Source organism: Astyanax mexicanus, chromosome 6 (genome assembly GCF_023375975.1).
Source record: "Astyanax mexicanus isolate ESR-SI-001 chromosome 6, AstMex3_surface, whole genome shotgun sequence".
In the NCBI taxonomy this organism is placed as follows: domain Eukaryota; kingdom Metazoa; phylum Chordata; class Actinopteri; order Characiformes; family Acestrorhamphidae; genus Astyanax; species Astyanax mexicanus.
The window spans coordinates 32,299,783-32,312,321 of NC_064413.1; the positions used below are offsets into that span (position 1 = coordinate 32,299,783).

The 12,539-nt window shown below is 38.1% G+C and overlaps 1 pseudogene; it reads right to left on the reverse strand.

Annotated features, from left to right (window-relative positions):
* Nucleotides 1–7,781: 7,781 nt before the first annotated feature.
* LOC111193843 (piggyBac transposable element-derived protein 4-like) lies at nt 7,782–10,018 on the reverse strand (annotated as a pseudogene).
* Between the last annotated feature and the right edge of the window lie 2,521 nt (nt 10,019–12,539).

Sequence of the window (12,539 nt, forward strand, 5' to 3'; positions counted from 1 at the left end):
CTGGCAGGGTAAATACATATCATATTTACACTGTATACAGTGCGCACACACAGTCTTAACAGTATATGAAGTGGGACACCCTTATTTGTTTTTTTTTACTTCTGTGTAGCACCTCGCTGGATGTGAAATGAAGCAATCAAATGTTATTGAAGTGATGTAAATATTTTTGCATTACCTTTTTTTTTTTTAATATAGACCACACATGCATTGCAAGAAGATATTAAAATTACCAGAAAATGTCAGTGTGTAGCTTTTAGGTATGTATGTACATTGCAAATACACTGCATTAAAAGGCCCCCCCAGGAAATGTCTGGGTTTAATATAAACAATATTAATTAGTGGGAGAAAAGTGCCTGAAATTGCACTGTTATAAAAGAATGACGAAAGATGGTAGCCCACATCCTTTCAGTGTGGTGGGATGTGGTAATAAGGCCATCATCATATCTTACCCATCTCTCCTGATTCAAGCTTTTTTGGCTTATAGTCATCATGAAACATAAAAACTGCTGTCTAGACCATTACCTTGTAGTGGTTATGTGTTTCAACTATACAATTAGAGGAAAAATGTGTCGTTAGCATAATCCAGTAAAAAAACAAGATCGTTAATTAAAACAAACTGCACACAGTTATTCAGATATCAGTCTCATTTACTACCTGTCATCATAGATTTACTAAAACTTGTAGCTTTTTCTGCTACTAGTAATAATCTATGCCCAAGTTTTATGCTGTTCATACACATCAACATCAAGAACAACATTTTGACCACCTCCTTGTTAAACACAGTGTCCACTAAATTTCCACTGTATTAGGCTACGTTCACATTACAAGCCACATAGCTCAAATCAGCTTTGGCAACCTTCACTTACATTCACAAATGTAAGTGATCTGTATCTGTATGTAATGTGAACAAAATCTGTCCATGAAACTCCTCACATGCGCACATTAATACATGTATAAATGTCCTCTTCTTCACCAACAACAAAAACGTCATTTTTGAAATAAATGGGTTAGCAGCTCATATGTGGAGCATCTTTTGATCAAGTAAAGTACATAATCAGGTCAAGAAGGTATTGTTTTTGCAGCTGCTACAAGAGATGTTGGGTACGAGAGAGAAGCACGTAGCGCATGAGCAAAAGCAAAAAGATGCATGAATTCTGATTTGACTGTTTACATTCATGTCGCATGTTCATGTATCAGATACTTATTCGATTTAGGACCACATATGAAAGTGACTCAAATCTGATTCGATATGTTCACACAGCCATGAAATAATCAGATCTGAGCCACATTGAGCAAAAAACTCAGATTTGAGTCACTTCAGCCTGGTAATGTGAACGTAGCCTTAGACAATCGTATGTAACTGCTCCACGTTGTGGATGTAAAGTCAGAGACGGAAACTCATCCGTATCTGATCCAATCACAGCACCTCTCTGTGGGGTCCTGTCCATTGAAGAACAGGGTAAAAGTGTAATAAAATATACAGAGAAACAGAAGGACAACAGTATGTAATTATAGAACTACAGAGTGCTCCTATATGCTCAGAGAAGCTGAAATAATGGATAATCAGTGTATAATTTATAATCTAGGTTTGTCATACCTGTTCAAGGTGTAATATACCTCCAGACAGTCACAAACATAAAACACAGAGCTAAACTGTAGAATTTATCAAGTGAAAGAAGTTTAAGACCTGTGGCTGGACAGAATAAGCAAGATTCACCCCATATGTTTCACTTGCTGATGTCAGAAAACTTTTAAAAGTCTTTAAAAAGCTTTAAAGGTCTTTTAAAAAGCTTTGTGAGACAGCTAGAGGGAGGTATGTAGGAACATGGCAATATGAGGAGTTTACAGATGCAATAATTGAATAAGAGCACTTTGTAAACATCGTACCTGCAAGGCAGAGTCAACATTTCTTTAACATCTTTAATGCGGGAGCACTCTGAGATGCCCAAAGGGTTAAAAGAGAGCAGTTTTTAAACAAATCTGTTTTTCTCCATCTGAAACCTGATACTGGTTTGAAAGTACTTTCCTGATGGCAAACAGAAATAAGTGAAGGACAGACATAAACACTTTGAGTGATCCAGTCCAGTCTTGGAATGTATATACAGTATTTATGGACATACATGTGGATACTCCTTCTAATGATTGCATTCTGGGACCATCTAAACTCCTTACTTATCTACTGTTCTTTTTTGCTGAATGCAATCAAATATTTACTTATTAACAATGTACCAAAATCAATTAGAACTGTACATCTGGACAGTAGAGACTCCAACAGAAATAATAATACCATTGATTTCAGAGAAAACAATGAATAAGCAGTTAGTTGTCCTTATAATTTTGTTTATACAGTGTAAAATAGGGGTGAGACAAAATATTGATATTGCGATATATCTTTTTTTTTTTTTTTATTGTTTATTATCGATACTTCAAATCGAATATCGACTCTTTTATTGAAACATAGTCGCTCTAAACTCCTTAAGACTTGCCCCCCAATTTGACTTACTAAAGTTACTACTTCATTACTCCACATAATGAAGCTTATCAAATGAACATGGTAAACCAGTGGTGAATTATATTGGTTGTCAAATTCTGGGAAACTGATACCAATAAATAATAATTCCTGGTATTTGCTTATTTGGGAGTCTTTTATAATGTCGTGAAGTATTGAAGAGAATCATAGTATTATGATATCATCATTATCGTGGACAATGTATTGTAATAACATTGTATTGTGAGAAGCCCCGTGATTCCCACACCTAGTGTGTATGCACAGTTTGTTCCTTAGGTAGAAAGAAAGTGTAGAATTGAAGTGTATAGACTTTTAACTTAAACTGAGTTTAACAAAATATATTGTCAGGTTTTTTTTTACACATTTCCTTATATTTTTACAACCTCAAAACTGAATGATGTTTGTAAATGACTGATAAGTAGTTTCAAGGTGAGGTGGCCGTTTGCTATCTCACAACAAACTAAGACAATAAAAGTCTCTGAAAGTGCTGACCTTGCATTCAGGAGTTGTTTGTGGTAAACTCTCAGTTTGTGCTCCCAAGAAGTGTTGATGTCAGTAAAATTGGCCATGACTAGGTGGAAATAAAAAAAAACATAGGTATCAAAGAGGTAGACTAAGAGTTCTAAAATCAACAATTAGGTTCATTCTTAAAATAAAAGAATGTGCTGGTGAGGCCTGGAAGACCTGGAAGCCTTTCATGGATAGCTAATGTAGATCACTGCATGCTTCTTTCATTGGTAAAGGGGGGGTGGGGAGAAAGAGATGCTATCATTAACATCCAACCCACTGCTAACACTCAAAAACAAAAAGGATTAGACTGATCGAAAACAAACATAACAAAATCTTGAAAACTTTATTTGTTATTTTTGGTACATCAGAATTGTTGGCATATTGTAAAGAGGTACCTTACTTCTCAGGAATAAAGAAAAAATAGTTGTAATGTTGCAAACACGACTGTTTAAAGACAGACGGCAAGAAGAGTAAGAATCTCTAGTGTTCAGGGCTTAAATAGTGGTAACCCTTTGAATACCTGAATTCTAAGTCACCCTACCTTGATCTGTTTTAGCCATGAGAGCTTAGGCTGTGTTATTCTGACTCAGCCATAGGTCACGTATTCTCTGTAAGCCTTGAGAATACATCCAAGCGTATTGAAATCCCATTACTCCACAGTTCCTTCCTTCCTGTAGCATAAATCTCACATGATAATTCACTATTTACCTGGGTCTACGTGCAATCCTAAAACAGTACCCGAAAGCCTAAATATATTAGTGCATCTCAAACAATTATAATATAATTGAAAAGTTACATTATTTCAGTAATTCAGTTCAAAATGTCAAACTCATATTTTATATAGATGTATCATACACAGAGTGATATATGTAAAGCATTTATTTCTTTTTAATGACCATGATTATGGCTTACAGTCAACAAAAACCCAAAAATAAATGTTTTAGAAAATTGGAATATTATATAAGACTAATTGTTACTTTTGGCAGTGTGGGCAGTGTGCCAAGTCCTGCTGGAAAATGAAATCCACATCTTCATAAGTTGTCAGCAGAAGGAAGTGCTGTAAGATTTTCCGGGAAAACACTGCACTGACTTTAGACTTGGATCAACACCAGCAGATGACATGTCTCTCCAAACCATCACTGATTGTGGAAACTTCACACTAGACCTCAAGCAGCTGGTACTGTGTGCCTCTCCACTCTTCCTCCAGACTCTGCCCCCTTTATTTCCAGATGACATGTAAAATTTACTGATGGTCAAAGATGGTTTGGAGAGCCATGTCATCCCCTGGTGTTGGTGTTTTTAGCAGATTTATTTTTAAGAGGTTCTCTATTTCCCCCAAATCACATGAGCATTTTCCCCATCACCGCTGTGAGCAGTTGGAGATTGCAGAAGCATGACTCACTGCTAACAAACACAGACATACTGTTTCATACATCACATTATCTCAGCAAAAATACACCAACGTAATTATTACATATTACAGATATGTAATATTGGAGCCTCTTCCTCAACAAATTAATGAATGTTTATTTGATTTTGTTTTTCTTGTGTAAATTTGAGACTTCTGATGAAGTTTCAAGGCAAATGTCAGCAAAATGATATTGAATTTAAAAGGAGTTTACCAACTTTTCCAGAACGGTTTCTTACAGAGGGAAGGAAGGGGAAGAATTACAGACCAAAACCAGGCTTAATCCATGTTTAGGAAACCAACTGTAATGTTGAAAGGTTTAGATACTTGCTTGTCTGACATTTCTTCACAATATTACATATACTCCCACTCTGTTACCGCAGTAATAATCTATCTTAGTCTTCTAGTATGTGAATTTAATAAATATACTGTCTTCCACTGTTCCATAGCTTTGTTCTGATGGGATTAATATACCTACTCTATGGCTCATTCTTGGTATTTATCCAGAGCAATATATTAATCATGACGTGTTACCTCAGGGGACAGCTTGGGAATGCCTGTATGAGCTGTGAGGTGTTATCTTTTCATTGAGTTTGAGTGACAGATGGATGGGACATTGCATTTCTGAAGTTGTGTGAACATTTAACATTCCTTAGTTTACAGTGTATACTGGGAATACATTGTAGGAAGCCATTTCCTCCTTTAATGCTTTGTGTTTTCAGGCTGTCTTGGAGAGTAAATGACCGTCTACCAATCAGGGAGGTCGCCTTCACTGGGCACAGCTTTGTAACGTTCTCTTCAGGCAACCCATCAAACACAGACGGAAGAGTGACTCTATTAGCTCCAGAAGAGGTTTGCCTGTTAAATTATGTTACTGAACAACATCTGTAGTACAGCTGTTATTGCTAAATGTCTAATGTCTCTCCTGGACTGGTTTGAGTGGGAGTTCAAGCCATGAATCACTGACGGTCCACAGTGTGTACTGGCAATACACTGTAGAAAGCATTACCACCCACAGTGGACAGTGCAGTGAGCAGCTGGTTATAATCGTGACTGGTGGCATCTGGCTAGAACTGACCTTGCGAACAGGCAAGCAACTCTAGCATAAATCACATCCTCATTCAATGCAGGAGGCCCCACACACATTTCCTGCAGGCCTGTGCAGCATTCTTTAGCTCCCATGGGACATGACAAAAATCATGGGATATGATGCATCCTATTTCAGTACGTTTATGTTCTCTTCAAAGTGGAATACTCGGCTACACATTCTTTTCCCACTGCATTACTAAGAGGTCTCTCACACCAGCGTGGTCCCCTAAGGTGGCCATAAGGTTCAAATTACCAAAAAGCTGAATATCAGTGTCACGAAAACTGTAAACTTGGACTCCCGCAAATACCTCTAGCAGCTCCAAAACAACAAAAACAACAAAACAACAGTGTCCAAACAAGACACTAGATTACATATACTCTTTTAACAATATGATGATGCTTGTGATTAGAAGAGCTGGAATGATACAGGATGAATGATACAGGATGTGGGACAAAGGTAAGCCACAGTGCAGAAGGCTTTACATGTAATAGACTTGCTTCCCCTAAATCGCCCTTCATTTGTAATTGGATCTGACGCCTGGCAGATATGGGATTAGACAAAGCTGATGGTAACAGTTACCTACTCACTTGCATTCTCTCAGCTTAGGACTCTTAGGTATACATTACAAACGAGTGACCTGTGGTATACTGGTCCTAATACACATGGACGGTTCTTTTATCACGCAGGTGTAACCCCAATTCCAAAAAAATTGGGATGCTGTATAAAATGTAAATACATGCAGTAAAAACGTAATGCAATGATTTGCATTTTGAAATTTTGGTTAATCTCACCAGGTTTTCTATTTTGACTCATTGCCTTTCATTGCTTTAGTGCAGTGCCACCTGAGGGCCCAAAGATCACCAGCATCCATGTTCCTTGATTCTGTAAATGTTTTGATGATATTATGCACTGTAGATTTTGAGTCTTTTTTTTTTTTGATATGCCATATGTCTTAATGTGTAACCTACACTTTAAACATCTGATATGTTTTCTACACACTATGGTTAATGTGGGTTCATTACATTTGCAAATCATTGCATTCTGTTTTCATTTGCATTTATTTTTATGTTACACAACATCCTGCATTTTTTGGAATTGGGGTGGTATGTGACTACACACAAAAAAAAAGCAGTTACAGAGTTTGTACTTAAAAGAGTTTGTACTTAAAAGAGTACAAAGCTTGTCGCTGGGGCTGTACCTTATATTGAGGTACATTAGAGTCCCTTTCAGTGAAAGTCTTTTTTGTACCCTTTTTTTTTTTTTACTACCAGTAAAGATTATAAAGATTATACACATTATCATCAACTGAATATGTGTCAGAAACTTGATGATCCAAAATTTATCTGGCTTTCAAATAAAAAATGTATTATTAAAATATATATTGTTTATTAGTACAGTGATACAGAATACTGAATGTATCTTTTTCCTGGTTAAATGGTACAAATCTGTACTTTCTGCTGTTAGGAAAGACTTTGTACTTCTGAGGGAACACATCTGACCCTGTAAAGACCAATATTATACCTTTAACCCTTATATTGTGTTAGAAAGCTGTTTACACCTGTGGTGTTCGCGGGTCAATTTTGACCCGTGATTTGAAAATGCTTGAAAATGCTTAAAATCACCAGTTTTCTTCCAATATTGTTTTTCAACTCATTGTTGGCTTAGTATACATTCATATAAATGGAACCAGTGTGGGAAATTTCTTTAGTTGGCTCCACAGACACAGTGTTTTAAAAAGTACCACTCGTTTTTGAATGCAAAAACTATTTAAATTCACAAAAAATATTTGTCATACTTATAGACTGAGTAATTAGAAACTGTAAATGTGTTATAGACCTATATTAGAGTACACCTACCAAAGAAAAAAAAAATATTATTTAAAATTATTAACAATAGTGACATCTTTGGTGTTTCGGGTCAAAACTGACCCGCATAGATAAATAGTAGGATAAAGACAACAAGTGTTCAAATTTCTTTCCATAAAACCAACTTTTATTTAACCATAGTAATTAACCAAGCAATTTAACTTTAACAAATCAACAATGACCAACAACAGTGTGTGTGTGTGTGTGTGTGTGTGCGTGTGTGTGTGTGTGCACCTGCATTAACCATAAACTGAACATTGAAAAATAATATGATGTTAGTGCAGGTGAGTCACTCTGAATGAACTTATGAACTTATGAACCATGAAACTTAGCATCAGAAACTTTAACTGTGTGTGTGTGTGTGTGTGTGTGTTTGTGTGTTTGTGTGTGTGTGTGTGTTCAAATGCATGAATCACAGTATTTGATGGTTATTGTGTGCTCCGCGCAAATGAATTTCTTGCATGTGTGGCAAGTGGTGTTGGACTTCCTGTCCTTTTTGGTGGGGCAGGACTGGCACCTCTTCCTCTTGCTGCTCCTGGAATCTCCTCCCTGGTTTGTATCACAGGATGATGATGTGAGTGTTGGCTGAAGCCCTTTCACCAAATGAACAGACGCTTCGGTTCGGGGCAGCCTCTTTCGTCTTTCGATTTAGGGAGAAACCAGAGACTTGCCCAACTCCTCCAGCAAAAGCCTCCTCTTGAAAGGTTTTTCTCCATTCCATCCTGGATCTATTTCAGTCCACACTACATATGCGTTGTATGCCGAAACGTCCAGCATGTTGTAGAACACAACCACTGGCCTCCTTTTTGTCCCCCGCTTGCATGTGTATGTGCCGGTGACCTTGTCCAGGTTGTGAACACCGCCTTTGTTCTTGTTGTAATCCAGGATCATGTCTGGCTTCTTGTCCTCCCTACTGCTCACACCAGCATCCCTGTGGAGAGTTGACATCAGAATGACATTTTTGTTTTTTTTGGGACAGTAGGAGACAACTGTGGTTCTTTCTGAGAATGCAAACTTGGATGAGAGAGGAGCCCTGTCTTTCGTTCCAAGAAGAGCTAAGGGAAGCTCAGGTTTGTTCTTCCTGACTGTTCCCACCATCGTCAGCTTCCTCTTTAGAAGCTCTTGCGCAAGGTCATAGGAGGTAAAAAAATTATCACAAGTTATGTTGTGCCCCCGAAGACCCTTGGTCATGTCCAGGACGACCCGCTTGCCCTGGTTCTTCTCTGGCACTCCGGTGGCAGATTTTCCGGTATATATTTGCATATTCCATGCATAGGCAGTTTTTGCATCACATGCTGCCCATATTTTGATCCCATATTTTCCAGGCTTGCTTGGCATGTACTGCCTGAAGGGACAGCGGCCTCTGAAAGGGACTAGCCGTTCATCCACTGTCACCTCTGGCCCAGGATTGTACACAAAGGGTAAATTTTCCACCCATTTGTCCCAAACCTCCCTGATGGGAGCAAGCTTGTCATTCTCACAACGAGCAACTCTGGTCTCCCTGTTGTCAAAACGTAGCACTCTTGATAACACATGAAAGGCTTGAAGGGACATTGTGGCACGAAAAATAGGGCGTCCTGACTCACTATCCCATAAGCTGGCCGTAGCTTCATTACAGGATCTGGACACCCCCGCAAGAAGCAACAGTCCCATGTGCGCATCTAGCTGTGTTTTGTCCATCTCCGTCCAGCTATCACCAAACACTCTTCTCCCTTCCATGTTGGTCATCTCAAGTAGGATACTCTGAATAGGTCGTGGAAAGAACAGTTCAAACGTTGACTTGATGTCTTGGGCGTGTGACACAGCGTATCTAGTAGGCCCTGGAGTCATTCTGAGGATGTTTTCCATCGGTGCCCTGGCTTGGGTTTGAGGAGGGCTTGATAACCATGAAATGTCACCTTTTTTTTACTTGAAGACCTCTCCTTGAGCATCTGTGACATCTGGGTCCTCCTCATCAGATGTTTGGTCTTGTTCAGGGTCATACTGAACATCATCCTCCTCCTCAGACACATCCTCCTCAGCTTCACTTTCCTCTCTCTCCTCAAGATCACCATCATTACCAAAGATATGATCTAGCACCTCATGAACAGAATACATTTTGCTCATGTTGACTGATAATCCTACAGAAATTCAACTAATAATATCCCACCCAAACCCTCTTTATATGTGCCAATGTTTGTTTATAAACAATGTATCAATATGCTGTGAGAAAGTTTTAGTTCATGTGGGTAGTGGTGTTTGTGTGTGTGTGTATGTGGGCCAATGTTTGTGTGCCTGTATGCATTTTCTATATGTCTCTGTGTCTGTGCATGTGAAAGAAGCTTGTGTGTGTGTGTGTGTGTGTGTGTGGGTGGGTGGGCCATAATTGGGCATATTGGGCCACAATTGATCCTCAGAGCAACCCATAGCTTTAAGGTGATGCATAAAACAGCCAGTATTCTCTGCCGGGTCATTTTTGACCCGTAACACCACAGATGTAACTTTTTTTTTTTGAGACCTTTAGAATTTACTAAAAAGGTAAAAATGTATATTTCTGCATTCAATCAGGTGTGTCTGAGGATTAGATGAAGCCTCATTCCAGAACAAAAAAGCAAATGGTAATTTTTACACATTTAAACTTGAAAACGGGTCAATTTTGACCCGAACACAATAGAAGGGTTAATGGTACAATTATGCAAAGTGTACTTTTAAGTACAAGAGAGTCTTTATATATTGTACCTCTGTTTTTTTAGTGTGTATAGTTATGTGCAGTTACAATGATTAATCCCTTAATCACTTAATGTACTCTCTAATGTGTACTCTAGAGATGTGCCAATCACCCATGCACAGCATCAGTAAACTCTATTGTTTTCTACTATAAATCATGAGTCATGCATTTTTATGTAGTTATTCTTTCAGCAGAGGTATTGTTGTAATTTTGGTTAGGCCACTGATGCAGATTCTGAATTACCTTCTGCTAAGGGCAGCAAGGTGAAGACCACCCACACACACACTGCAACATGCTGTCCAAAGGTGAAAGTTTCAGTCTTGTTTTAAGATAAATAATTGCTTTAGGGAGGTTGCTCAGTGGTCAGCAGTTTTTTACTTTATTGAGCCCCTTCTGAACAGCTTTTGTAATCCACCAGATTGTTTTTTTCACCATTCACCCCTGCCTTATCATGCTTTTTAATTTGCAGGCTGTAGCTGAACTTTAGATTTGTATATTCTCATTATTAATGTGACATTAACGATGAGAATTATGTTAACTGAATGGACTGTAATATGAAATTACAGAGATAAATACATTTTTAAAGAGAATACATCAGAATAAAATGAGAAATTAGGGTATAAAAGGGATATTTGTGTTGCAATGATACACTCAAAGAGCCATTTACTAGAAAAACACCTTTTCCTACACCTGCTTATTTATGTAATTTCCTGCTATGTCAAACCTTTGGCAGAAATTGCGTGCATGAAAGCAGATTTATGGGCCCACAGCTTTAGATAAGGTTTATATCATCCTTGAGAATAGTGGAAAATATTATTCTGGGATGGTTTGAGTATTTCTGAAACTGCTGGTCTTCTGGGATTCTCAGCACAACAGGCTCGAGGGTTTATTCAGAATGGTGTAATAAAGAACATCCAATGAGCATCAAGTCACTGATGCCATATGAATGGCAATGCCTTATTGACAAGAAAGGTCATCTAAAAATGCCCAGACAGAAATGCTGTACTAACTCTGTACAGCTGTAGTGTGCAGAAACAAGTCTAAGAATAATCAGTATGTCCAAGTCAGCCTTGAGCTGGACGGGCAACAACAGTGGGTTCTACTTCTGTCAGCCAAGAACAGAAAGCTGAGGCTGCAGTGGCTCAGGCTCAGGCTCACCAACACTGGACAGTTGAAGGCTGGATGAACGTAGCCTGGCATAAAGAATCACATAGATGGTGGATTCAGAATTTGGCAACAATTGCTTGAATTAATGGACCTAACCTGCCTTGTGTCAACAGTCCGAGCTGGTAGGAGTTAATGGTGTAATGCTGTGGGAAAGTATTCTTGGCACTGCACTTTGGGCCTCTTAATACAAATCAATCATCGCTTAAATGCCACAAACTTCAAGCATCATTAACATGACAATAGACTATTTTTTAGTCTTCCCAGTCAACATCTCTCACACTGTATTAATGCTGGACTTTAGATTAAAAAAAGTATCATATGTACAATGAAAAGCCCTATGCAGATGCAAAACATGCTATAGAAAACTAAGGGGGACAGACCTTATCACTCTCTATATCAGTGCTTTAATCTTGCATGTCCTTTAATGTATTTTAATATGGAAATACCATGGTAATTCTCTTCCACATGTTTTTGTCCCCCTTTCCCCTGTTATTTGTTTGGGAAAGTACAACATTCTCAACATGTGTGAGCACTTTTAGAGAGTGATAAAAAATACCTCTTGACCTTTGCAAAATCTCTATGCTGAGTTTGGATGATAAGAACTCCACTTTCAATAATAGTTCTTTATTGCCTCATACTCTCTGCTTCAAATGTACCAAATATGTAAAAATATGATCTTTTTTTTTGTTCATTGTTTTAGATGCAATGCGTTAAACTACAGTAGGAGAAACTACAGTATGACTCCATACATCTGAGAAACCTTGGGAATTTAGTCAAATATTAATAGAGATCATGTTCAGATGTGCCTATCATTGTAACTGCTGCAGCTGAAAGGTCAACATTCACAAAGGTTACCTCTTTGTGACATTCTTGCCTTATGGTTTCTTGTTTAGTTTTGGCTTGCGTCATACTTTCGTATAGTATAGACGGACAATTTAACTTGTGGGCTTTTTTAACTGGGCTTTTATGTATAAGTACACAAACTAACAAAAGCGGACTGCTCTGCACAAACACAATGAGAAAAATCGCTGCGCTATTATATAACAAATCAAGGCCACAGAAGCCATAGAGCCATAGAGTTACATGGTCATGGCATCTTTTTTTGAGCAATATAACAATAAAAAAGAGTGCTGATAAGGCTGTGGCCATAAACAATCTCCCTGTCTGTGCCTGATGTTGATACCTGCACTTAAGATGACCGGCACAAACACAGATTAATGAGGAGCTTTTGAACTTTTCTGTAACTTTCAAGCAATACTGTTGAAGAAACAACACAAAAGAAT